Source organism: Lissotriton vulgaris, chromosome 5 (assembly GCF_964263255.1).
Source record: "Lissotriton vulgaris chromosome 5, aLisVul1.2, whole genome shotgun sequence".
Classification (NCBI taxonomy): domain Eukaryota; kingdom Metazoa; phylum Chordata; class Amphibia; order Caudata; family Salamandridae; genus Lissotriton; species Lissotriton vulgaris.
The window spans coordinates 1448723606-1448749840 of NC_141693.1; the positions used below are offsets into that span (position 1 = coordinate 1448723606).

The 26235-nt window shown below is 49.6% G+C and overlaps 1 long non-coding RNA gene across 1 annotated transcript in view; it reads left to right on the forward strand.

Moving 5' to 3' along the window:
* LOC147712723 (uncharacterized) overlaps nucleotides 1–26235 on the forward strand; it is a 689664-nt gene that overhangs the window by 383830 nt on the left and 279599 nt on the right. The window contains exon 3 of the long non-coding RNA XR_015296017.1: nucleotides 23019–23128. This is a non-coding gene — a long non-coding RNA (uncharacterized LOC147712723). The remainder of the gene's footprint in view (nucleotides 1–23018; nucleotides 23129–26235) is intronic.

A 26235-nucleotide genomic window follows, 5' to 3' on the forward strand; every position in this document is an offset into this window, starting at 1 on the left:
TCTGGCACGCCGCCGGCGCGCCCGCTGCGCCCGCCCGCTGCGCGGACGGGCAGTACTGTTGTTTTTATACATACTTTGGGCGGGGCGGGAGGAGGGTGGGAGGGGCGCCGAGCTCTCCGGCGAGCCTGCCCAATCAAAGATGGCTGCCAAAGTGGTGTTCGAAGCTTTCCTGCACCTCACTAGAGTGATGCTGTGGAAAGGGGGTGCCTCAGCGAAGTGGGCTCGCTGTAGGGGGTATCAGGGGTATTAAAAACGCTCCCAATAAAATATAGAACAATTTTTAAAAAATTTGTGAACAATTAGCAAGTCGATCGTTTTTTTAAAACGGGGGTGCAAGAGAGCACAATAGACCTCCGGCTTCCGCCTCAGAGGGAATCAACAGTCATTAAACACAGAAAACCGATTTAGATCCAGTTAAATACCCAGGGAGGGTGGGAGGGGCGCCGAGCTCTCCGGCGAGCCTGCCCAATCAAAGATGGATGCCAAAGTGGTGTTCGAAGCTTTCCTGCACCTCACTAGTGTGATGCTGTGGAAAGGGGGTGCCTCAGCGAAGTGGGCTCGCTGTAGGGGGTATCAGGGGTATTAAAAACGCTCCCAATAAAATATAGAACAATTTAAAAAAAAATTTGTGAACAATTAGCAAGTCGATCGTTTTTTTAAAACGGGGGTGCAAGAGAGCACAATAGACCTCCGGCTTCCGCCTCAGAGGGAATCAACAGTCATTAAACACAGAAAACCGATTTAGATCCAGTTAAATACCCAGGGAGGGTGGGAGGGGCGCCGAGCTCTCCGGCGAGCCTGCCCAATCAAAGATGGCTGCCAAAGTGGTGTTCGAAGCTTTCCTGCACCTCACTAGAGTGATGCTGTGGAAAGGGGGTGCCTCAGCGAAGTGGGCTCGCTGTAGGGGGTATCAGGGGTATTAAAAACGCTCCCAATAAAATATAGAACAATTTTTAAAAAATTTGTGAACAATTAGCAAGTCGATCGTTTTTTTAAAACGGGGGTGCAAGAGAGCACAATAGACCTCCGGCTTCCGCCTCAGAGGGAATCAACAGTCATTAAACACAGAAAACCGATTTAGATCCAGTTAAATACCCAGGGAGGGTGGGAGGGGCGCCGAGCTCTCCGGCGAGCCTGCCCAATCAAAGATGGCTGCCAAAGTGGTGTTCGAAGCTTTCCTGCACCTCACTAGTGTGATGCTGTGGAAAGGGGGTGCCTCAGCGAAGTGGGCTCGCTGTAGGGGGTATCAGGGGTATTAAAAACGCTCCCAATAAAATATAGAACAATTTAAAAAAAAAATTTGTGAACAATTAGCAAGTCGATCGTTTTTTTAAAACGGGGGTGCAAGAGAGCACAATAGACCTCCGGCTTCCGCCTCAGAGGGAATCAACAGTCATTAAACACAGAAAACCGATTAAGATCCAGTTAAATACCCAGGGAGGGTGGGAGGGGCGCCGAGCTCTCCGGCGAGCCTGCCCAATCAAAGATGGCTGCCAAAGTGGTGTTCGAAGCTTTCCTGCACCTCACTAGAGTGATGCTGTGGAAAGGGGGTGCCTCAGCGAAGTGGGCTCGCTGTAGGGGGTATCAGGGGTATTAAAAACGCTCCCAATAAAATATAGAACAATTTTTAAAAAAATTTGTGAACAATTAGCAAGTCGATCGTTTTTTTAAAACGGGGGTGCAAGAGAGCACAATAGACCTCCGGCTTCCGCCTCAGAGGGAATCAACAGTCATTACGTTTATTAGCCTATGTATATATGTTAGGCTGCATATTATGGTTATTATACATGTATATGTGTATAATTAGTTAGTACTATGTACTTTTGGTTATATTTACACATATATATGTATATTGTTTATGTGTTTTCCGGGTTCCCGCTCATGGGCGGAGATAATTCTGTGGTTATGACTTTAATGAGTATACCCCTGGAAGAGAACTAGGATTACAGGTAAGTAATTAATTCTTACGTGCCAGCACAGTTTCCATCGAAAATACTTAATGTTTAGAAAACTGTTTATTTCTGCACTTCGTTTTTTTAAAAATATATAAAACTATCACCTTCACAGGTTGTTCGCCAACAAATTGTAAAGATATAGTCTCACATAGGGTATTTCCAAGTACATGTTTCTGCATATTACAAATGAATCACTCGCGGGCAAGGGCCCCAAATGACTGATGCAACCTGATAAGTAGGATAATCACAATGTTTGTCTGCTAAGGGGCTGATTGCACAGGGCTCGGTATTTTACATGAAACTCGCCAGCAGAAGTTTGAACACAGATGAGAATTCAGAGTTTCGCACCCCAGAAACTTTTCTCATACAGATCTCACCACATCAAGCTTGTGAAATTTGTTAGGAAAAACGCGAGGGTTGCACCACACTCCTAATTGGGCCCGGAGTGTGTTTCACATTACTTACTGTGTTCTGCACAGCCCGTTTATTATTCTGTACATGCTGTCTTTCCCAGCTGGTTGTCATGCTTTTTCAGCGTTTACATCATACAGCCTGTGAAACCACACTTTTGAAACACTGAGCAACCCTGTAGAATAGCGCTATGCATATTTATTATGCAAGCCTCTTGCTTGAGGGCACTTTATGGCTTAAGACATCGGGTCCTAAAACAAAACAATGTTCGAATTGGCATGAATCGTAAACATTATCACCTCAGCAAAGCAAGTATGTGTTGACCCTTTTAAAACTCCTTTTATTTCCTACATAGTTAAATTTGTTTTCTATTGTCCGGCCTTTGGGGATATTGAAATAATTACCTCTTTCGTCCCATTTAGCAGGAAAGTAAATGTATTATTTTTAATTAATTAAAACCATTACAAAAATACACGTTAATAAAATTCATATATATTAAGACTAGAAAAATGCAATTCTAAAAACCTTAAAGTCTCTAATGTAAAAAGCGCCTTTGTTGGGCTTCTTCTGAAGAGGTTCAAATGTCTATGCTCAAACATTCTCGTTGTGTAAGCTAAAACTTCCTTATGTGTTTTGTAGGTCTCGCCTAAGCCATCGCATTAGCGATGCATTGGTGAGATATTAAGTAGGGGCTTTCAAAAGTGCTCCCAAAGTGCGGATCGGGTACAGTGCATGTGCGCCAGGCGCGTGCACCATTTGTCTGCCTGCTAATCACTTTTGCGGCCGCTTTGATGTTCTCAGTGAGCCGCGCGGCCACTGAGAACATCAAAGCGGCCGCAAAACTGCTCACCATTTGCCATCCGAACCCCTCGCTTTACTGCTTTGCTTATACTTCCCTTTATTTGCTCTGTGCTTACTCTTTCCTCAGGGCCATCGCAAGGCTCATGAATAACTTTGGTGAGGGGGCTAAAAACAACATGCAATTACATAATTTTTACGTTCATTTTGGCAGCATGTTTTCTGTTTGTTTGTATGAGATGCAAGCCAACCCGTACTCTTAATAAATTCACATGGTGACACTTTTTTCGCTGATATGCAAAATACGTTGTGCGTTTATCGTTTGTTTTGTTCTCATTTTGGACCCACTGCATGTATCTCCATTTGAGCACTATAGCAAGCCTATCAGTGTTGTTGGGCCTTTGTATGTGCCTCTGACGACAGGCACCTGAAGTCTATTTTTTTTAGGTGCGTCCCAACAGCTGACGTCACACAACAACCACCGAGCTAGAAATCTAAAGCAAAGCAGCGAGCCTGGGTGAGGGTGAGCTGCACTCTTTCCATCTCAGGCACAGCCAGTGCCCTGTTTTCCCTGGTTGTCAAATTTCATGATTGTTTTTTAAGGAATTCCTCCTCTTTTCTTCTGCTAGCTTCTGTTGTACTTTGCCTTGCGCTTGATAGGTGATTGGGGTTGATGTTAAAGGCTTTATCAGCAGCAGCAGTCTGTAGTCTTGAAGGGGAGGGGTGGGGAATCAAGTGTGTGCTTCTAATAAAAGATTACGACAAAGGAACGTGCTCCACTTCCACCATCACCTTCACATCCACCTCCACCATGTCCACCACCACCATGTCCACCACCATCACCATCACCACCACCATCACCACGTCCTCTACCACCACCACGTCCACCACCACCACTACGTCCACCACCACTACGTCCATCGCCACCACACCCATCACCGTGTCCACCACCACATCCACCACCACTATGTCCACACCCACCTCCACCACCGCCACGTCCACCACCACCACCATGTCCACCACGTCCACCACCACCATGTCCACCACCATCACCACGTCCACCACCACCACGTCCACCACCACCACGTCCACCACCACCAGGTCCACCACCACCACCATGTCCACAACCACCACGTCCACCACCACCATGTCCACCACCACGACATCCACCACTACCAAATCCACCACCACCCCACCCACCACCACGTCTGTAGCGACCGGATTTTCAGACCAAGTTATCAGCTACCAATCATAGCACATCCAGCCGCCACGTACCACCACCCTTACTCAGGCACAATAGAACACAATACCTAAAATACCTATCTGAGAATGGGGGAAATGACAATAGACAAGCTTATATAGTTAGAAATACTACTAGAATCTGGGGAAATCCACACTATATCTTATAGTTACCTCACTGCACTGATCACATTTATAGTCTTACGACTTATTTATAGTCTTCTGACTGTTACATACTATTCTTATTTATTGTCTTCCGACTGTTACATACTACACTTATTTATAGTCTTCCGACTGTCACTACAATTTGGGTGTCCCTGATGAGCCGATTTCCCTTACACACTGGAGAGGGGCCCGACCTTCCCAAGCAAGAACTGTTAAACCAAATCACTCCCATCTGCAATTATCTTTAATCATGAGTCATGCACCCTTCCGTCATCAGTTACCTGTAAGAAGGGAATCGCCCTTCCTTCTATACATCAGCACCTGGCTAAAAAGACACTGGGGCTCCTTCTTAGAAACAACATACACATGGAACTAATGCACACTGGGGTCTCTTTATTACATAATGATAGCATGACAAGAAAGAATCTTTATTACACAATAATAGAATAGCAATCACCAACACATACATACTGATGGGAAGCTGAAAGAAAAGTGAGTAATTATGAACAGATATAATTAGAACATTCTTAGAACACCTCACCCTATTAAGAAGGGGTTCAACTCTCTGTTCCTCTTTGATTGAATCAGGACTCTCTGTCATCACCAAACCACCATCACCAACGGGCTAACTTCTGATGTTTCTCATGGCTTTTGCACTCCACTGGCTCCAACTGCACTCCAACTGACTGTTCCAACTCTTCCAGCTGACTTCCAACTGACTTCACCCACTCCGCAGACCAACGGACCAACTGACACCTCTGCTTCACTGCTCTTCGATAATATAGAAGGCTCTCTCCTCATGGAAATTTCCAGCCAGCAACCCGCCTCCCAGCAGATTCCTGCACCAAGCTCTGTGCTCCCTACGCACCCCCAGTGGCCAGATGCTGTTGCGTCTGGAGCACAGAAAATAAGTACATTCCTCAGATAAGGGCCGGTTCCTTCCAGTTTGCAAAGAGCGAACAACAAGTTATAACCAAAACTTCACCCTTAACCTACAAGCGCCTCAGAGAGTCAGGGCTGAGACAAAATGGAGTCTCTCTAGTTCAGGTCTCTAGGCCCGAAAAGAGGCAAAAAAAGACATAGAATCATGCCAATAGGCAAACCCTGCAAATAGGTAGAATAAAGTCAGAAATAAAGGACCTATCATCATATATTGATATGGCGGTGGACATTGGTCACCATCAGTCCAAATAGTAATCCTGTCGCTACAATATCCACCACCACTACGTCCACCACCATCACGTCCACCACCCACCACGTCCACCATCAAGTCCACCACCCACCACGTCCACTACCACCACATCCACCACCATGTCCACCACCATCACCATGTCCTCCACATCCACTACCACCACCACCACGTCCATCACCACCATGTCTTCAATCACCACCTCCACCACGTCCACCACCACCATGTCCACCACCATCACCATGTCCACCACCACCACAACGTCCTCCACCACATCGTCCTCCACCACCACGTCCACACCTCGTCCACCACCACCACATCTTCAATCACCACCTCCACCACCACTACATCCACGACCACTACATCCACACCCACCTCCACCACCACCCACCACCACCACCATGTCCACCACCACTACCACCACATCCACCAAAACCACGTCTACCACCACATCCACCACTACGTCCACCACCACCACCACCACGTCCACCACCACACCCACCACCACGTCCACCACCACATCTACCACGTCCACCACCACCATGTCCACCACATCCACGTCCATCACCAACACGTCCACAACCACCACATCCACCACGCCGACCACACCCACCACCAGCATGTCCACCACGTCCACCATCACGTCCACCACCACGTCCTCCACCACCACGTCCACCACCACACCCACCTCCACTACCACCATGTCCACTACCACCACCACATCCACCACCACCATGTCCACCACATCCTCCACCACCACCACATCCCATCACCACCATGTCCACCTTCACAACCACCACCACATCCACCACCACCATGTCCACCACCATGTCCACCACTTCCACAACCACGTCCACCACCACCACCACCATGCCCACCACCACCATATCCTCCACCACCACCACATCCACCACCATATCCACAACCACCACCACATTCACCACCACTACATCCACCACCATGTCCACCACATCCACCACATCCACCACCACCATGTCCACCACAGATGCCACCACGTCCACCACGAGGCCACTACTACGTCCACCACCACCACGTCCACCACCACCACGTCCACCACATCCACCACCACCATGTCCACAGCCAACACCACCACATCCACCACCACCACTTCCACCACATTCACCACCACTACGTCCACCACCACCATGTCCACCACGCCCACCACCACCACACCCACCTCCACCACCACCATGTCCATCACATCCACCACCACGTCCACTACCACCATGTCCACCACGGCCACCACCACATCCACCACCAATACCACCACCATGTCCACCACCACGCCCACCACCACCATGTCCACCTTCACGTCCACCATGTCCACCTTCACGTCCACCACGTCCACCACCACCACATCCACCACCACAACGTCCACCACTACCACGTCCACCACCACCACGTCAATCAATCAATCAAGACATTTATTGAGCGCACTACTTACCCGTAGGGTCTCAAGGCGCTAAGGGGGGTGGGGCTGGGGGTGCCGTTACTGCTCGAACAGCCAGGTCTTGAGCTTCTTCCTGAAGGAGAGGTGGTCTTGGGTCAGGCGCAGGTCGGTCGGGAGGGAGTTCCAGGTCTTGGCGGCCAGGTAGGAGAAGGACTTTCCTCCTGTTGTCGCTCTTCGGATGCGGGGGACGGCGGCAAGGGCGTGGTTGGTCGATCGGAGGTGGCGTTTGGGAGCGTAGAAGTTGACTCGGTTGTTGTCCACCACCACCGCGTCCACCACCATGTCCACAACCACCACCAGGTCCACCACCACCACATCCATCACCACTACGTCCACCACCACGTCCACCGCCATCACACCCACCACCTCCATGTCCACCACCATGTCCAACACCACCATGTCCACCACCACGGCTTCCACCACAATGCCACTACCATGTCCACCACCACGTCTACCTTCAACACCACCATATCCACTACCACCACCACGTCCGCCACCAAGTCCACCACCAAGTCTACATCCACCACCACGTCCACCACCACCACCACAACATCCACCCCCACCACGTCCACCCCACCACGTCCACCACCACCACCTCCACCGTGTCCACCACCACCGCCCCCCCCACGTCCACCACCATGTCCACCACCACCACCAAAACCACCACGTCCACAACCACCACCTCCACCACCATGTCCACCACAACCACATCCACCACCTCTATGTCCACCACAACCACATCCACCACCTCTATGTCCACCACCACCATATCTACCACCACGTCCACCACCACACGCACCTCCACCACGTCCACCACCACCGCGTCCACCACCACCACATCCACCACCACATCCACCACCACCACATTCACCACCACCACATTCACCACCACCACATTCACCACCACCACATTCACCACCACCACCATGTCGCCCTCACTCTATCTGTCGCCCTCACTCTATCTGTCGCCCTCACTCTATCTGTCGCCCTCACTCTATCGCCCTCACTCTATCGACCTCACTCTATCGACCTCACTCTATCGCCCTCACTCTATCGCCCTCACTCTATCGCCCTCTCTATCGCCCTCTCTATCGCCCTCTCTATCGCCCTCCCTATCGCCCTCCCTATCGCCCTCCCTATCGCCCTCCCTATCGCCCTCCCTATCGCCCTGCCTATCGCCCTCCCTATCGCCCTCCCTATCGCCCTCCCCATCGCCCTCCCCATCGCCCTCCCTATCGCCCTCCCTATCGCCCTCCCTATCGCCCTCCCTATCGCTCTCCCTATCGCCCTCCCTATCGCCCTCCCTATCGCCCTCCCTATCGCCCTCCCTATCGCCCTCCCTATCGCCCTCCCTATCGCCCTCTCTATCGCCCTCACTCTATCGCCCTCACTCTATCGCCCTCACTCTATCGCCCTCACTCTATCTATCGCACTCACTCTATCTGTCGCATCACCACATCACTCAGCACCACCACAGCATCACTCAGCACCACCACAGCATCACTCAGCACCACCACAGCATCACTTGTCGCCACCACAACATCACTCAATCACTCGTCGCCACCTTAACATCACTCAGCACCACCATAGCATCACTCGTCGCCACCACAACATCACTCGTCGCCACCACAACATCACTCAATCACTCGTCGCTCTATCTATCGCCCTCACTCTATCTATCGCACTCTATCTATCGCACTCACTCTGTCTACCTATCGCATCACCACAGCATTACTCAGCACCACCACAGCATCACTCAGGGGCGCCACAGCATCACTGAATGCCACAGCGTCACTCGTCGCCACCACAACATCAGTCACCACCACCACAGCATCAATCTGTGCAACCATTCAATAACCGGTGCAAATATGTTCTCTCAATGTTTCAAGCTTTATTACAAATGTCACAAAAATATGTTAATATTTCACTTCTGTTCTTGGATTTTCGTCACAATAAAATACACTGAAAATAATCTTAACAAAAGTTATTTTTCAAAAGTTTAAGCTATTGCCATTGTAAATTACAATAGCTTTTATTTAAGTACTAATTGGTAAAAAACTTAAAAGCCATTGTTATTGGTAATATCAATACTTCTACGTCACGTAAATACAACACACATTGCATTACAAATGCTATAGGTGTCACTTCTGTGAAAGTTAAAACTATTGGCATTGTAAATGACAGTTATCAATTTCGCTATTTTCAAAACCAACACATAAATAAAAAATGTGTCATTTACAATACCACCACGTCCAACACCACCACCATACCCACCTCCACCACACCCGCCACCAACACATCCACCACCACTACCACCACATCCACCACGTCCACCACCACCATGTCCACCACATCCACCACTACGTCCACCACCATCACGTCCATCACCACCTCGTCCATCACCACCATGTCCACCACCATCACGTCCACCACACCACACCCACCACACCCACCACCACCACATCCACCACTACGTCCACACCACCATGTCCACCACCACCACCATGTCCACCACCACCACCACGTCTATCACCACCATGTCCACAACTACCACGTCCACCACCACCACGCCCACCACACCCACCAGCACCACCACGTCGACCACCACATCCACCACCACCACTACGTCCATCACCAGCATTTTCTACCACCACCAACACCTCCACCACTACCAAATCCACCACATCCACCACCACCACTTCTACCACCACCGCAACGTCCACCACCACCACGTCCACCACCACCACGTCCACCACCACCATGTCCACCACATCCACCACCCCGTCCACCACCACCACATCCACCACATCCACCACCACCACGTCCACCACCACCACATCCTCCACCACGTCCACCACCACGTCCACAAGACGGCTACAAAATCATCCGAAAGGACCGCATCAACCAAACAGGAGGAGGCAACGCCATCGTCCATAAGAACACCATCCGCATCACGACCAGTTCCGACGATAACCTCGCAGCCGCCGAACACCTTCACTTCCAGATCCACACCGACCCTAAGACCACACTCAGAGGTACCCTCATTTACAGACCCCCAGGACCCCGCACACAATTCATAGAAGACATCACTGACTTCATCAGCCCACACGCCCTCCCCTCCGAGGACTACATTCTACTGGGAGACCTCAACTTCCACCTGGAAAAGAACAACGACAGCAACACCACCACCCTTCTGGACAACCTCGCCAATCTCGGACTCAAACAACTTGTAGACACCCCCACCCACTACGCCGGGCACACGCTCGACCCAATCTTCTCCTCCAGCAAGCACATCTCCTTCAATCACGCCACAGGACTCCATTGGACGGACCACAGCTGCGTTCACTTCAACTACAAAAAGACCACGACCCACAGCCACCCACAACTAATCCCCCGCAGAAACTGGAACAAAATTACCACCGACCAGCTCTTCACATCGCTTTACCAAAACCCTCCTGCCAAATCATTGGACCCAAATCAAGCAGCCATCAACCTCACACAATGGATCACTCACAGCGCTAACGATTTAGCACCCTTGAAAAACCATCAAATCAAGCAAGGTAGCAAAAAAGCCCCCTGGTTCAATGACGACCTTAAGAAATCCAAGAAGATCTGTCGCACCCTCGAGAGAGCCTGGCAAAAAAACCCAACCACTGACAACTTGGCCACCTTCAAGAACGCCACCCGCAAACACCACCAGCTGATCCGATCCACCAAGAAATCAGCATTCAAGGATCGACTCGACAACAACACCCACAACAGCAAGGAACTATTCAACATCGTCAAAGAGTTTACCAACCCCACCGCCGGCACCAACGACATCACTCCCTCTCAAGACCTCTGCGACTCTCGAGCCTCGTTCTTCCACAACAAAATCGCTGACATACATAACAGCTTTGGCGACCAGTCCACCCCACCCACCTCCGAACCAAAACCCCCCTCCAACAACCTTTGCGCCTGGAACCCAATCACCACTGAAGACACCATCCGCTTGATGAACTCCATCCACTCCGGATCGCCAACCGACCCATGTCCCCACCACATTTTCAACAAAGCAGACTCCATTATCGCACCCCATCTCCGAAATGTCATCAACTGCTCCCTCAACTCCGCTACCTTCCCGGAAAGCTGGAAACATGCCAAACTCAGCGCCCTCCTGAAGAAACCCACAGCAGACCCCACCGAACTTAAGAACTACCGCCCCATTTCGCTCCTCCCGTTCCCTGCCAAAGTCATTGAAAAAACCGTCAACAGTCAGCTCGCCGCCTTCCTCGAATCCAACAGCTCCCTCGACCCATCACAGTCGGCTTCCGAGCCAAACACAGTACCGAGACCGCCCTCATCGCAGCAACAGACGACATTCAAACTCTACTGGACAACGGAGAAACAGCCGCCCTCATCCTACTGGACCTCTCCGCAGCCTTCGACACAGTCTGTCATAGCACCCTTATACAACGCCTCAGCAACGTCGGAATACAAGGAAAACTGGATCATCTCGTTCCTCGCCGGAAGAACCCAGAGAGTCCGCCTCCCCCTTTCAAATCGGAGGCCACTGAAGTCATCTGCGGCGTACCACAAGGATCATCACTCAGTCCCACCCTCTTCAACGTATACATAAGTCCCCTTGCATCCATCGCGCGCCAGCACAACCTCAACATCATCTCCTACGCAGACGACACCCAGCTGATCCTCTCCCTCACCAAAGACCCAAACACCGCCAAAACCAACCTACACAAAGGGATGAAAGAAGTAGCCGAGTGGATGAAGAACAGCCGTTTAAAACTGAACTCGGACAAAACGGAAGTCCTTATCTTAGGATCATCCCCCTCCGCTTGGGACGACTCTTGGTGGCCACCGGCCCTGGGCAACGCACCCAAACCTTCGGACCACGCACGTAACCTGGGCTTCATCCTGGATTCCTCCCTCTCGATGACCAGACAAGTCAACGCCATCTCATCATCATGCTTCAACATCCTACTTGTGCTCAAAAAAATCTTCCATTGGATCCCCACCGAAACAAGAAAGACGGTCACCCATGCACTGGTCACAAGCCGACTGGACTACGGAAACACCCTTTACGCCGGAACCACAGCCAAATTACAGAAAAAACTCCCAACGCATCCAGAACGCCTCAGCCAGACTCCTCCTAGACATCCCCCGCCAAACTCACATTTCCGATCACCTGAGAGACCTCCACTGGCTCCCCGTCAACAAGAGAATAACGTTCCGTCTCCTCACCCACGCACACAAAGCCCTCTATGACCTAGGACCCAAATACCTCAACACGCGCCTGACCTTTTACACCCCCACCCGCCAACTATGATCGTCCAATCAAGCCCTCGCCGCGATTCCACGCATCCAAAGATCCACCATGGGGGGAAGATCCTTCTCCTACTTAGCGGCCAAAACCTGGAATTCTCTCCCCACCCACCTCCGCCTTACACAGAACCACCTCTCCTTCAGAAAACAACTAAAAACTTGGATATTCGATAAGTAACGTACCCCCCCTCCCTCAAGCGCCTTGAGACCCTCTGGGTGAGTAGTGCGTTATACAAATTTTAATTTAACTTGAACTTGAGCCACCTCCACCACCACCACCACCACGTCCACCACCACCATGTCCACCACATCCACCACCACCATGTCCACCACCACATCCACCACCACGTCCACCACATCCACCACCACCACATCATCCATCACCACCACATCCATCACCACCACGTCCACCACCACTCCAACATCCACCACCACAATTTCCACCACATCCACCACCATGTCCACCACAGCCACCACCGCATCCACCACCACCACGTCTACCTCCACCACCACCACGTCCACCACCATCATGTCCACCACACGTCCACCAAAACTACATCCACCACGTCCACCACTACATCCACCACCACTGCGTCCACCGTACCCACCACCACCACCACGTCCACCACCACCATGTCCACCACCACCACATCCACCACCACTATGTCCACCACCACCACATCCAACACACCCACATCCACCACCTCCACCACATCCACCACCACCATGTCCACCACATCCACCCCGTCCGTCACCACCACGTCCATCACAACCGCGTCCACCATCACCACGTCCACCACCACCACGTCCACCACCACCACGTCCACAACCACCACGTCTACCACACCACATCCACCACCACTATGTCCACCACCAATGCATCCACCACCACCATGTCCACCACCAACACCACCACATCCAGCAACCACCATTTCCACCACCACCATGTCCACCACGCCCACCACCACCACCATGTCCACCACCACCATGTCCACCACATCCACCCCCACCTCCACCTTCACCACATCCACCACCACGTCCACCACCACAACTTCCACCAACACCCCGTCCACCACCACCACGTCCATCACCACCATGTCCACCACCACCACGTCCACCACCACCATGTCCATAACCACCACCAGGTCCACAACCATCCCCACATCCACCACCACCACGTCCACCACCACCATGTCCACCACCACCATGTCCACCACCACCATGTCCACCACATCCACCACCATGTCCACCACATCCACCACCACCATATCAACCACCACCATGTCCACCACCACCACTGTGGCCACCACCACGAGGCCACTACCATGTCCACCACCACGTCTACCTCCACTACCACCACATTCACTGCCACCACCACGTCCACCACCAACTCCACTGCCACCACCACGTCCACCCCCAACTCCACTGCCACCACCACGTCCACCACCAACTCCACCACCACATCCACCACTAGATCCACAACGTCCACCGCCACGTCCTCCACCACTACCACGTCCACCACCAAGTCCACCTGGACCACTACATCCACCACCACTACATCCACCACCACCGCTTCCACCACCACCCCCATGTCCACCACCAACACCTCCACATCCACCATGTCCACCTTACCTACCACCAACATCACGTCCACAACCTCCACCACCACCACATCCACCACCACTTCGTCCACCACCACGTCCACCACCATGTCCACCACCACCATGTCCACCACTTGTCCACCACCACCACATCCACCATTTCCACCACCACCTCCACCACACACACCACCACCACGTCCACCACCACTATGTCCACCACATCTACCACCACGTCCACCACCACCATGTCCACCACCAACACCACGAGGCCACCTCACTCTATATATCGCCCTCACTTTATCTATCGCCCTCACTCAATCAATCAATCAGTCATTTGTTAAGCGCACTATATACCTGCGAGGGTCTCAAGGCGCTGGGGGGGGGGCAGGTGGGGGCTGCTACTGATCAAACCGCCAGGTCTTTAGTATCCTCCTAAAGGTCAGCAGGTCAGCAGGTCTGTCGTAGGCTCAGTGGGAGGGTGTTCCATGTCTTGGCGGTGAGGTGGGAGAAGGATCTCCCGCCGGTGGTTGTTCTTCGGATGCGCGGGACGGTGGCGAGTGAGAGGTCGGCGGAGCTGAGCTGGCAGTTGGGAGGTGTAGAAGGAGAGCTGTCTGTTGAGGTAGGCTGGGTCGTTCTTGTGGAGTGCCTTGTGTGCGTGGATGAGGAGCTTGAAGGATATCCTCTTGTTGACGGGGAGCCAGTGCAGGTTTCTCAGGAGGGGGTGATGTGGCCGTGTCGTGGTACATCGAGGATCAGTCGTGCCGAGGCGTTTTGGATGCATTGTAGTCGATTGATGAGCTTGGTCTGGGCTCCCGCGTAGAGGGCGTATCCGTAGTCTAGTCTGCTGCTGACGAGGGCCTGGGTGACTGTCTTTCTATCTATCGCGCTCACTCTTATCGATCGCTCTCTATCGATCTATCGCCCCTCACTCTATCTATCGCCCCTCACTATCTATGGCCCTCACTCTATCTATTGCCCTCAATCTATATATCCCCCTTACTCTATCTATTGCCCTCACTCTATTTATCTATCGCACTCACTCTATCGCCCTCACTCTATCGCACTCTATCTATCTATCGCACTCACTCTGTCTACCTATCGCACCACCACAGCATCACTCAGGGGCACCACAACATCACTATGCGCTACCACAGTATCACTGAACGCCACAGCATCACTCGTCGCCACCACAGCATTAATCTGTGCAACCATTCAGCAACTGGTTCAAATATGTTCTCTCAATGTTTTCAAGCTTTATTACAAATGTCACAATAGCTCAAACTTTCCTATTGCGAGACCTATTGCATTGGAAATGCTTGTTTGCATTTGCACAGGGAGCAGCTTTACCTTGCTCAGACCCTACTAGTGACAGTTATTTTACTAGCTTCCTATTTAGCTGCAGGTCCTTGGGGTCGAAGCATGCAATCACAGCCTGTCTCCCGAGTTCGAATCCCTAATTTGTTAAAATGCACTTTCAGTAGTCCTAACCTTTCCTCCTTTAATTTGGTGCAGGAGCAGATTAGGTGTTGCATTTCTCCAGTATTAGGGTGTCTTTCATAGATTCACATGCTTGAATATTGCGTCGGAGTGGGAGTCCCACGGTAAATAAAATAGCAATTATATACTATAAATATATATATATGTAACAACATAAAACCGGAAATATGTATTAGAAAAAAGGCATAAACAGCCTAACCATATTTCTACATAGGAATGCATTGGGAAAGAAAAAGACCATTTGCAGTCTATCCTTGTCATTATGTTGGTCCAAACTGCAGCCAATCAGGCGTCAGCAACCCTCTAGAACCTTCTCCTCAGAGCTCAGCAGCTCAGATTTTCTACCACACGTCGTGTGTAAGGGAGTCTCCCTGAGCTCTGCTCAGTTTTTCTCTTCTTTTCTGCTTTTTGCCTGGTTTTCAACATGTCTTCAAGTAAGAAGTCCCTCTTCAGAGCTTGTTCTTCATGTGGAAAGCTAAGACTTTTTTCAGAGGATCCATACAGTAAGTGTATTTACTGTCTTTACCTGGACCATGAAGTGGGAAATTGTAAGTTCTGTAGAACTTTCTCCAATAAGACTTTAAAAGATAGGGAAGGCAGTTTACTCCTCTGGCTTCAGAGACTAAAAGACAAGGAGCATGTACTTTCTGATGCTGAAAGCCTCATATCTGGCCATTCCCACGCAGTCTCTAAAAGAAGTAGTGTGCAGGAGTTGCCTTCTCCATTTATAAAAAAAGAAGAAAATGTCTATTTTTTGGCCCCTGCGGTGTCTTCACCTTTCCCTGCTACTTCTGGGCCCAGGAGACCTGGCTCTCATGCTACTGCTGCGACTTCCACAGGTTTTTGTGTGAGGAAACCTGTTGCTCCGTCGACGACAGTGTTGACTACAGTTCCGTCGACGAGATTGGCTGTCTCTGGTACATTGACGACGACGGTCACGACGACGCTGGCTTCTGGATCGTCTACAGCTTTTCCGTCTACGTCGTCGTCGACGATGAAGGTGATCCTCTGTTCTAAGACTGTGTCGTCAGTCATTCCAATTTCGTTGTCGTCGACGAAGAAACTTCCGTCGACAGTTAGACCATCGTCGATGAAAGTTGGAAAGTTGCTAGCTTCGCCTTCGACGACGAGTATTTCGTCGACGAGTGTGCCGTCGATGAAGGTCCCCTTGACGACTACGTCGACGAAGATTCCGTCGACGACACTATTGCCGTCGACGACATCACCGTCGACGGTTGCCTCGTCGACTATGTCACCGCTGACGACGTTTTCGACGACAAAGATCAAGAAACTTTCATCTTCGTCGATGCTGACGACGGCACCATTGGCAGGATCATTGCCGTCGGCGATGGAGTCTTCAACTGTGGAAAAGTCAACTATGATGCCATCTACATTTGTTTCTTTGCCTTTGCTGCCACTGTCTTCCACTGGTTCTGCGAAGGATGATGCTCCTCAGAAGGTTCATAAGGTTCCAAGTGGCCACCTGGCACTTTCTGGTGATACACTGCCTCCCTCACCTTTGTTTGCTACGAACTCAGACCGGGAGTATGAAGTGGATGTGCATGAGTCCTTCACTAACGCTCAAAGTCCATCGGATTTAATTATAAAATGTCAAGAGTTCAGCAATGATGAGGAGGAGCAATATGGTCAAGATGAAGAAGTGCCTGTTCAAATTCCAACTGCGACGTTACCTTTGTCGCTCATCTATAACCTACAGAATGTTAGATGATTATAACAGACGTTTCCCTTCATCGCCACAGGTGTCTACTGTCCCTTCCGTCTTAACACCTATGGCGGAGCCGTCAGCTGCTCCTTTCGTGCCTCCACCACCTGCAGTGACTCAGAGACATACATCCATTCAAGTGCACGCTACTGTGTATCCGGATGATGAGGAGGAGAACCCACCTGATCGAGAAGATGGGGAGGTTACAGATGTGGATGCTGATGATAATATGGCGGAGTGGGATGACTATAGGGCTCAAACACCGTCCCCATCTCAAGTGCCGGAAGGGGATTCTCCTCCAGTAGATATTGCAAGTTTTCATCAACTAATGGACAGAGCGGCTCAACGTTTTAAGTTACCGCGTGTCCAAAGAGAGGAGGATTGTTTCCTCTACGATTTTAAAAGTCAGCCATTTAAACAGGTTCATACTGTTCCAATTATTGACTTCACCTGGGCTGAAGGAGAAAAATTGATGAAAACACCAAATTCCTTTCCTGCTCAATTGCCAAGATTGGAAAAGAAGGATAAGGCGCCTGTAGGAACCCCAGCATGCCTCATTGGCCAGCCAAAGCCGGATTCGGTTGTTACACAGGCAGCCCAGCGGGGATCCCGGAATCCTGCATCCACTATCACAGCTCCACCAGACCGTGAGGGACGTCGCCTTGACGCTATAGGCCGCGATTTCTCCACGAAGTCTTCCACCACAGTGAGGGCGGCTAATGCAATGGCCATTTTGGGTCGATACGACCGCCAGATATGGGCAGACATGTCCACTTATGTGGCTATGCTTCCGGAGGATTCCAAGAAGGAGGCATTACAACTTCTCCAGGAAGGCGAAAGAACATCAGAAGAACTGATTGATTGTGCAGTGGATGTAGCCTGCACTGGTTTCCGACAGCTTGCGGGAGCAGCTGTCTTACAAAGACAAGGCTGGTTGCGCTCCACCTCCTTCTGTCAGGAAGTTCAAGCAAAGATTCTGGACATGCCATATGATGGCGAATCACTCTTTGGGGCTCACATTGATGAGGTACTACAGTCCATTAAAAAGGATACGGACACAGCACGTGCCTTAGGAACACTACAATTTAAAAAGCAGCCCTTTCGGGGTGCTCGAAGACGTGGCACCAACTTTAATTTTCGAGGAGGAAGCAATCAATATCGCTCCTATAATCAAACCAACCAGCGTTACTCCGATAACCGACAACAGTTGTCTCGCCAACAACCAGCCAAAACCTATAGAGGAAAGTCCTCTTACAGGGGATCCTCTAATAAACGACAATGACTTGCCTTTAACCCTGTTTTTTCCCTGTTTGGTTCTCAATGGTCCTCCATCACCTCGGACCGTTGGGTTCTAGACATCGTAGAAAAGGGCCATGCGTTGGAATTCGTCACCATCCCTCCTCCAACTCCACCTTCCGGACCGCCACCCCCTCACATCAAGGAACTTTTCCATCAAGTTCATCTTCTGATTCAGAAAGGTGCAGTAGAGGTGGTGCCCAGAACTCAAAGAGGAAAGGGGTTTTATTCCCGTTTTTTCCTTATCGTAAAGAAGAACGGGGATTGGCGCCCAATATTGGACTTGAGAGCGCTCAACAAGTATCTCAAGAGTCAATCATTTCGCATGCTAACGCTTACAGAGATCTTGCGTTTGCTCTTAGTCGGAGATTTCATGGCAACTATCGACCTCCGAGATGCTTATTTCCATGTCCCAATACTCCAGCGTCATCTGAAGTTTCTGTGTTTTCGGGTGGGGCAGAAACATTTCCAGTTCAAGGTCTTGCCATTCGGCCTTCATTCCGCCCCACGAGTCTTTACAAAGATATTGGCGCCTGTAATGGCTTATTTACGTCTCCAAGGTGTCCAGATATTTCCGTATCTCGACGATTGCCTCCTGAAGTAGCAGCCTCGCAGACATCTGATTCAGCATACATCCCTTTGCCAGAGAGTGTTTCGTTCCTTCGGTCTGTCTCTCAATCTGGAGAAATCCCAATTGTGCCCAGCTCTTTCCAAGGATTTTCTAGGAGCCACATTGGATACAACTTTGGCGAAAGCATTTGTGTTCCTGGAACGTCAACAACGGATTCTGCGCCTAGTATCACTTCTGCTGTCAAGGCAGTGCGTTTCAGTCCGACTACTGAAGTTATTTCTGGGAATGGCATCATCGTGCATCGCACTCATTCCTCATTGCAGGTTAAGGACACGTCCCATTCAAGAAGTATTAGACGGACAGTTGCGTCAAATCACCGGTTCCTTCAACGGCCTAGTTTGTGTCACATCTCGCATGAAAAGGGGGCTCCGATGGTGGGCACAGCCAGTGCACCTTGCAGCAGGGACCTCATTCCTATCCGTCAATCCAGATCTCACACTCACGACGGATGCCTCTCCGGAGGGACGGGGAGCGCACCTCCAAGACCTCTCCGTAAAAGGAAGATGGACTTTGCCACAGAAAGCCTGGCACATCAACAGGTTGGAGCTCACGGCTATATTTCTAGCGCTCAAGTCATTTCGGCCCGTGCTTCGAGGAGAGTCAGTTCTGATACAGACGGACAACACAACTTGCATGCATTACATAAACAAGCAGGGCGGAACAAGATCTCCAGTGCTGTCTCGACTAGCACAGTCAATTTTGGACTGGGCGCTCACGCACCAAATCACAATCACCGCAGTTCATCTCCCAGGAATATCCAACCTCCTGGCGGATTCCCTCAGCAGGTCCCGGTCATCGACCCACGAGTGGGAGCTGCACCAACCAACACTCGAAATGATTTTTGGGCGATGGGGGCGCCCGGCGCTGGATCCCTTCGCAACACCAGAGAACCGAAAATGCCCATCTTACGCAAGTTGGCATCCCCAAAGAGGGTCTCAGGGCAATGCCCTTTTGATGAACTGGTCCAATCTGTTTGCTTACCCTTTCCTCCGATCCCTCTAGTGCCTCGGGTGCTCTGGAAGATCCGGAGAGAACCCTGCCACATCCTTCTAATAGCTCCAAGGTGGCCTCGTCAAGCATGGTTCTCGGAGTTGCTTCTGCTGTCCCAATGCAAGCCCATCCTTCTACATCCTCGGATGGATCTGCTCACCATGGACAGGGGTCTCGTTTACCATCCGGACCCCTCTTCTCTGAGTTTATCAGCCTGGAACCTGAACACTGTGAATTTGCCCATCTAGCCATTCCGCAAGATTGCCGGGAAGTCCTTGCTCAAGCCAGAGCTCCTTCAACTATGAAGACCTACAAGTTGAAATGGAAAAGGTTCTGCCATTGGTGTGCTGCTGCTGGTGTTCATCCCATTCGTGCAACTCCTGCTCAGCTCCTCCCTTTCTTCTTGCAATTGGCTCAGTCCGGACTGTCTCATGCCACTTTAAGAGTTTTTCTGGCGGCAATTTCACGCTTCCGCCAAGATGGCTCCACCTCCCTCTGCTCTTCTAGAATCATACGTCAGTTTTTCAAGGGACTATTCCGTAAATTTCCACCTATTCGGCGCTCTCCCCCTGCTTGGCGCCTTAATATTGTTTTGGCACAACTAATGAAATCACCATTCAAACCAATCCATAGAGCTGACTTGAAGTATCTCACCTGGAAAGTGGCTCTACTCCTTGCATTAACGTCTGCACGTCGCGTGAGTGAAATTCATGCATTCACAATCAATCCTTCGTTTCTGCAGTTTCAACCGGATTGTGCGACGCTTCGCACCAATCCTACTTTTTTACCTAAGGTACCTTCAGATTTCCACATCAATGAACCTGTTCTTCTGAAGACTTTCTTTGCAGACCCACAGTCTCCTGCGGAACAGCGCTTACACTCCTTAGACATTCAGCGGTGCTTGAAGTTTTATATCAACAGAACTGCTCCGTTAGGCAAATCTGATCAGCTCTTCGTGGCTTATGGACGTTGTCAAAAGGGGCGTCCAGTTACTAAACCTACTATAGCACGTTGGGTGTCTTCGGCCATTGTTTTCTGCCATCAGAACGCAGGCAAGCCTCTGCAGTCTTCGGTGAGAGCCCACTCTACCAAATCGATGGCGTCCTCAACGGCCTTATTTGCTGGTGTCCCGTTGCATCAAATTTGCAGAGCAGCCACGTGGTCCAGCAGGCACACGTTTACGAAACACTACTGTCTGGGTGCCATGAATGAAGCGGATACCGCTGTTGGACAAGCTGTGCTTCGTAATCTTTTTCAATAAGGTGACCCTCTGTTCTACCCTCCTCCTATTGGTTTCCAAGTATTTATTGACTGTATATATATATATATATATATATATATATATATATCCCATACATATGCTTTTCAGTCTTCTATTATGCTTTGTAACTATGGAAACTTTTGCTTGGTACTGACTGCTATCTATTCTATATTCAAGCATGTGAATCTATGAAAGACACCCTAATACTGGAGAACAACAACTGTTACTTACCTGTAAACAGGTGGTTCTCCAGTATTGGTGTCTTTCATAGATTCACATGCGGCCCTTCCTCCTCCCCTCAGAGGCTCTCTTCTCCTCATAGACTCTTTGGTCACTCTTGTGCTACGAAAATCTGAGGTGCTGAGCTCTGAGGAGAAGGTTCTAGAGGGTTGCTGACGCCTGGTTGGCTGCAGTTTGGACCAACATAATGACAACGATAGACTGCAAATGGTCTTTTTCTTTTCCCATGCATTCCTATGTAGAAATGTGGTTAGGCTGTTTATGCCTTTTTTCTAATACATATTTCAGGTTTTATGTTACATATATATATTTATAGTATGTAATTGCTATTTTATTTACCGTGGGACTCCCACTCCGACGACGGGGAATATTCAAGCATGTGAATCTATGAAAGACACCAAGTAGTGTGGCTCACTGGTTAGAGGCGGCAGACCCGAGAGCAGAGGACGGCCCGGGACCAGGGTTCGATTCCCGGCGCGGCAGGTTTCTGGACCAGGGTCAGCGGACTCGATAATTCTCTCGCCTTGGTGCCCACTCTGATCAGTGATCACACTCGGCAACTCTGGGCATTAGCTTGCCTCATCTTCACTAACGGCCCCACCAGACCGCCGGGGATGCCTGGTCTCACCCTGGAGATACCCATTAAGGGACCATCTCTCAGGGAAGCCAGGAAGGGTTTCGCAGCGGTCGAAGCGCCTTGGGACCCACAGGGTAAGTAGTGCGCTATATAAATGCCTATACATTTACATTTACATACTGGAGAACCACCTGTTTACAGGTAAGTAACAATTGTTCATCCTCAGTACCTTTTCCACATAGTCTGCATGTCTTTCCACGTTTCTCTCTCTCTGCCAGGGAGGAAGATGTGGAGTAGCTGGCAGGATTCCTATTCTGTATTTTAAGAAATGTTCTTTGGTCTACCTTGAGTACCCCAATTTAAAGTATGCCTGTGGCCCAAGTAATTTATAGCTGCTCAGTATCATCCAGGCGTGGCTTCTTTTTAGCAGGTGCAAAATGAGGAGTTAACATTTGCTTCTCGACAAGAGATGTATTGTGTTTCAAATGCAACGTGTTCTTCTATTGATCGATTTTAGCTAGAACTGCGTGTTTTGTTGAAATCTTAAAAGTAGTGAGACAGTTAATGTTCATACATTGTATTTTCCTTGTTGCAATTAGGGTTTTTTATTTGTAGCGACCCTTATCTTAGTTGCTTTTCTGTTTTTGTCTTGCAGGTGAATGATTAGCAGCCTGACAGAAGGGATGGGTATCAGTGACAATCTTGTATTTTCGTGAGCAATTTATCCATGATTCGTATTACACAATCAATACCTACTGCTCTAAAGTGAGTGCACAATCGCTGCCATATTTTCTAAAATTAAAGGTATATTTCTGCACAGAAGATAAACTGCAACAAAAACCGAATATATAAATTTCTGTGAGGTATATGTGATTTGAAGAGTTCTGGAGCTCATAATCATGAAAATAGTGACAAATGTAGATTATGACCTTTTTCTTACATCTACGGTATCGACTAACTTGGAAAGAGTGCTAGGATGATGCATCTATTGGTGAAGATTCTACAACAGCGTGTCTTCCTCTAGAAACTGGTTTCACATGGTGGCTTAGATTTTACCTTCATTGTATCTAGCACCATTTGAAATCAGTGTTCTAGGAGTAAGAATTGCAGCATCGTTCTGGTTCTGAAGATCCTGGCAGCCATACAAAGAAATAATATACAGGAAAAGAAATGTATGAACTTGTCAATTAAACTGGTTGATGATGTGGTGAATCTTTCGTGGTGATTCATTGGACATACAGCAGTAGACTCAATCTTTAGAATGGACCAATTGAGTTGACCTTTACCATCATAAATGCTCAAGGTTATGAAGTAGTGTCTGGTGTTCTTGTTTCTAATGTTGGCATTGATTTTATTAACTTAATTAGCTCATGGTCTTTCAAGTTAATTTTAATAAAATCAAGTTACTAAGACCTCTATGGTGATTGTTGCTAATACTACTAGATGCTTAGGGCCACATGCATCATTGTAAGGTTTTGCGATTCCTTATTTGCGATTTTTAGGGAATCGCAAATAAGGAATCGCAAAATGGGATGCATGATTTTAAGCGCATAATATTTGCGATTCGGTAAAAATCGCAATTTTTACCGAATCGCAAATATTATGCGAATTCTAATTTGCGCTTTCGCAATTCCCATTGATTCCTATGGGCCAAAAGGCCCATAGGAATCAATGAAAAGGCATTGACATTTTGCGAATTTCAATTCGCGATTCGCAAAATGTTAATGCATTCCATGGGTGCAGGGGGGTCCAAAGGACCCCCCCCTGCACCCCTGAAATTTATTTTAAAGTGCATGTTTCACACACACATGTCCTAAGGTCATGTGTGTCTGTAACATGACAGTGTTTAAAATGCAATTTTGAGCATTTTAATACTTTTTCGCAAATTACCACGAGGTTCACCCTCGTGGTAATTTGCACCCCCTAATTGCGAATTCCTTAAAAGCAATCGCATTTTTGGAAATCGCTAAAAATAGCGAATTTCACAAAAATGCATGATGCATCCCAAAAACTTTTTTAGGAATCGCAAACGGCCGAATTTACCGATTTGCACCGTTTGCACTTCCTAAATAGGTTGATGCATGTGGCCCTTTGTGGTTTAAGCATTACAATGTTTTGTTTGTTTTAAAATACCAGAATTTTTTATTATCTTTGTGCACTCTGAAGCCCTTTAGTTATCACGTCAATCTAAAAGCAGGCTCTTACTAGCAAGGTGCAAAATTGAAGCCATCCACAATAAAAGGTGCTATCCCATGAATGGTAGATTGTTTTTCAAAATCTACTTGCCTAAACGACCGAATTATAAAGGAGTCAACATGTCCTATAAAGGGATCTACTTGATCCATATATTTATCCCCAAATAAATAGATGTGCTGTTGGTGGTAAACCTGTTTTATTTCCTCTCAACTTAGTCTTCTTTGCTCTCTGATCCTCCACATTCTCACCACAGCTTCCATTCCACCCACCTTCCGTTTGCTCGCAAAATAGACTTTCACTTCACCTCCAGTCTCACAATAAAGGCTCCATTCCTTTGAACAGTCATTTTATTATCACCACAGGGTCCATCCTTGCCCCTTGCTCTCTGTCTCCCACATTAGGCTGCATGCCTACTTCACATCACTCAGGGGCGTAGCTTGGTTAGTAAGGGGGGAGGGGGTGCTTCAGATTTCCCAACAATCGAGCTGGCACATGTTGGTAAAATACATTATACAACACGCAGGGTGTATTAGAGGGACTTACGGTGCTGTGGAAAGGCAGAGGAATGCACATTGGTAGTACTAGGGGAGAGAAACACATTTTGTAAAATAACCAACATTTTGAGGACTTTCAAAACAAAGATGAGAGGGCGTGTGTGTTTTTGTCGGTGTGTGCATGCAAAAATCCCAGGTGAATTCCGACCATGCCCTATCATATTCGACTGAAAGCAGCTGTACCCAACTATTCATAGAAAATATAATTATTTGGGGGTTGTAAAACCCCAACCCCCTACCCCCTCGAACCTGCGCCCCTGCATCCACTAGTATACTGCACAATGCCTCCATGCATCCTGTTCATCCACTGTTCCTAAAACAGGGTGCATGCTCCCTTTTTTTGTCTATTTTCTCACATGAGGCCAAGCTCCATTTCACTTCCCATCCTCACTCTCTTAAATGCCACTCTCACCAGAGGCAGGCCCGATACCTCATTCCCCCTGTCTCTCCAGAACACTGGCTCCAAAACCACCTTCTGTTTTAATCCAACTGCTCTAACTCTTTTGCCCTCCACTCACCCCACTGCCTCATAATCCCTAGTTGTGCTGGGCTGACAGCAGTAAACAGTATCCCTTCCCAGTTGGCATTCAGAGGGAGTCTCAGTGGTATGCCTTTGGACTTTGTACACCAGTTATAAAAACCTAATATCCCACCATACATATTGCCCCGAAAGACCTCAGCCACCCATTATTAGTACTAGCAGCCCGCCCCAGCGTTGCCTGGGGTAGAAGGAGGCTGGGGGCTGCATTTCAGGTTTGCGTGCTCTCCCGCCCAGGCCCCCGCCCGCCACGACATTGTCTGTGTCCCGGACAATGTTGTGGCGGGCGGGGGCCGGGGCGGGAGAGCACGCAAACCTGAAATGCTGGCTTCCCCTACCCCCGCCTGCCCTGACATTCCCCAGCAGCCCGTGTCCCGCGCGCCCGCCCCGACCCTGGCTGCCCCGGATTCTTACCTTGCCTCTGCTGCTCACACCGCCGGTCCATATTTCTCCGCTCCGCCGCTCTGCCACTCACCACCTGTCCGCCGCTGCTCCTCCCCGCGCCATATCCGCCTCTCCGCTCCGCCGCTGGCCTCACTTCACCGCTCCTCCCCTGCGCGCCATGTCCGCCGATCCTGGGACGC